Consider the following 3,682-nt stretch of genomic DNA (forward strand, 5'->3'; position numbering starts at 1 on the left):
CTCACCTCTCATCTCTCAATGTGCTCACCGTTTTCCCCTCATCTCCCCATTCTTGGCGGCCTGTGTAGTGCTGGTGCCCGGTTCCAGGTTTGTTCTTTGGTAACCGCCGGTTCCCGATTCTTGAAAGCTAGGAATCGTAGGAATGGAGTCCGGACCCAATTACATATTATTACGAATCCTATAACTGATATGATTTCCTCCGGGGAGTCCATGATTTCTTCAGGTGGTTCCGACTCTCAAACATTTTTTTTTATTACTTCCGCCGCGAGAAGTGATAACTTCTGTGAAGTCCGACTTCTACACAATTACAAGGTTACTTCCGGTGAGTCCATGATTAATTTCGATGAACCCAACACCTTGCCAACTAGTTACCGGTTACCTGGTCGGCTCCGAACATCTTCAGGATTCAGGATAACCTCGATTTCGGAACATCGCCAGGCACCAACATTTTCTTTTCAAAAATGAATTCTATGCACACAAAAAATATTTCAAATTTAATAACTAAAGTAATTAGGTCTAGTAACCATTGGTTGACGTAAAAAGAAAAGATTCCTTTTCTTCCGTAGTACCAATCGTGGGAATCGGTTCCGGAATCGATTCTTCCCTCAGCATTATTCTGTAACCGAAACACACACACACACACACACACACACACACACACACACACACACACACACACTGGCAAGGTCTGGGGAAAACGTGACCAGGAAAATCTGGTAACCCTCAGAGTCATTGACTTTATAGTGTAATTGTGCCGGGCATCTTTCACCGGGGGGAAGCTAACTGCGTAGCCCCTTTTCTGTGCGAGACATCAGCAGTCGAAGAAAGTCTTAGAAATAACAACAAGAAAAGAGAAAACAACAATAATAGAAGTAATCAGAACCAGATGGCGCTGGTTCACTACTCAGGTGTATTCACAATGCCGCTAGCCCAGCCCTGGGTGAGCGAGCGCTGATCCCTATACGTTCTTACTCTTGAACCCCCCGGGCTGATCCCCATCCCACTTCATCCCACAAAGGGCCCGCTTGTTTGACGATAGACGTCTCTCGCATGCGCCTCGCTGCAGCTTTATGATAACAGCTTCTCTTTCTAGTCTCTCTCCTCTGTCTCAGTTTCGTATCAAAGCTGCTCATTGCTCTCTCCCTCAGAGGGCAAAGCGCGCTGGTTGGCTCCCTTTAGGTTTGTTTTTTGGTTTGTTGTTTTTTGTTGTTGTTGTTATTGTTATTGTTCTTTTAGTAGAGGTTTCACGGCGCTCGCAACTGCATAAGGTCATATGAGGGCCAAAATATTAGAGGTCTTACAAGAAAGTAACAAACATTTTTTTTTAAAAGAAGAAGGGGGAATAGGACATTAGATGTTTGATAGGAAAGAAGAAGCAAACCACACCAGAGCACCCACCAACCACCCACTCCCTTTAGTTTTACTACAGTGGAATCCTGTTATAACGAGAGGGAGGGGACATGTGTCCGTTATAGTAGGATTCTCGTTATAAGGGATCCAGTAATGCATTCAAGGGAAATTCAAGTAGGCCTAATCTATGAGTTTGGTGTTCTGTTTATTCCTTTTTGCATTTCCCGTGATGATGATTTTGATCTCTAGGTCTTACTTGATCAAAAATCGAATCAGGTTTCTTTCTCTAGCACTAGCAATATTGACAGCTCGGCGTTGGCGATCAGAAAGAAGGGGCTCTGCCTCTAGGATAACTCTCCTGCTGTGTTGTCCCCCTCCCCCATCACACCCTGTGGTGCGTAGCGTCTGCTTGCGCACGTCACATTATATTCACTCCATCTATCACAGCATTGTGACCTCTCCATCCCGCACCAGAGAAGTGAGAGGCATGGAAGGCCTAGATAATCTAGACTAGGCTGGCCTATCACGAGATGCGTTCTGCTTGTCTGCGCATGCCATACCCTCCCCACTCATTCGCTCTGGCCTTCATTGATGGTTCGCTGGATCACCAACAACTTTCTCAATTGGCGAGGTTTTATATTGGTCTGTGCGCTGTGCACAGCAGCAGCAATATTCCGTTATCACCGACTCGCGTGACTGTCTGATTGCGCAATAGCAGTATTTTATTTACAAAGATAAAGAATGGAAAAAACAGGGTTTTAGAATAGTGTCTTTATAACAGGCTTCTCGTTATTTCCGGACTCGTTATACGTGGATTCCACTGTACAATATCATCGTCAGTTCGCTTCCTCAGAATTACAAAGTTCTATCTGACATTTATTCTGGACTTTTGAGTCACTGAGACCGTGAGGTCAGAAAGCAAATAATATATAAACCCTCTGTTTTATGAAGGTGAACACCGTACAGTGAGACCCACTTATAACAGGATGTCGGCTATAGGAGTATATAGGAGGCTTGTAATTAATCCCCGAGTTCGATCTCTTATACTGTGGCGTCCAAAAAAGCCATTGAAAATGCAATCCCCCAATCGTTGTGTTAAAGCCTTGCACTGCCCACTCAAGCAGCATACCATTAAAGCTAAATAAATTCTGTATCATCTGACACAAAACTATTTCATCTATATGTTAAGAGTCCCCAGAGATATTGCCACTCAAAATTGACCTTGAAAATCAAACATGGCAAAATTGTGCGAAATCAAAGACACGTAATAGTGTGTTTGGGCTCCTCATTCTTAGATTTCTACTGCTACTCCTGGCTCCTTCTTAATATTGCTGTCTTTCAGCCATACCCTTGATCTTAGTGTAGGTAAGATCGAACACCTAGTCTTCTCGGATAAGACTTATTATTTGGAAAGCTTGAACGAATGGGAGACGGGGAAACACCAGGTTAATAATATAGGATTTTTGGGAGCATCCGAGAGGAGAAATGAACGGAAAACCATGATAGTCTATGTCTGCCCCAGACCTGGCACCTCATGATGATACAGATTATGATTTCTGTGTAAAATAAGTAAAGCTCAGTCAGTGTGACATCGATACAGACTCACGAAGTCACAGGGGCCGTGCCTGGAGTTATCGCCTCAGGAAAAAAAATAGCTGAAATAACACTCAATGTAGAGATAACAGATCACTGTCAAAAAACATTATATTTATTCGTTCGCCGGTATATTTTGTAGACCGAGGAAATCGAAAGAAACAGGTCTTTTTGAGAAAAAAAATGTTTCGGAGAGACTTCTGGAAAAAAAGAAAGCGAACTTGGACGGTATAAGTTTCTTAGTTGCATAGGTTTAGACATATAGTTTTAACCGACAATATGGTATGTCCTCAGAAAGCTTACACAAGAAGACAATCGACAACAGATTACAGTACAGGCTGAAGACATTTCAAATGGAGAAATGATTTTGTCGTCTGCTTTCGTCTCTACTTTCTGCCCTCATCCCCCCCCCAACCCCTTTCGCCTCCTCTGGGCTCCTGCAGGCTCTTTTTACAGCCTTTCTGTTGCTACTCGTAGGGTTCTTTTCACTGCTGCCTTTCTGCCACACCCCTGATCTTAAGGTGGGTAAGATCTCACACCTAGCCTTCTCGGATAAGGGCGAAAAATCTTGGAGGTCTCGAGTGTGCAAGTTGCGCACGATAAAGATCCTTTGATGGTTCAAACTGGATAAGAGTAGGCTTCAGCCGCCACCCGGACAAAATTCAAAATTAAATCCTACCAAAATTGAAAATGAATGTGTCCCGTGCGCTCATAAGACCTTATGCACTTGCGACCGCCG

The sequence above is a fragment of the Aplysia californica genome, unplaced genomic scaffold (genome assembly GCF_000002075.1).
Source record: "Aplysia californica isolate F4 #8 unplaced genomic scaffold, AplCal3.0 scaffold00574, whole genome shotgun sequence".
Classification (NCBI taxonomy): Eukaryota; Metazoa; Mollusca; class Gastropoda; order Aplysiida; family Aplysiidae; genus Aplysia; species Aplysia californica.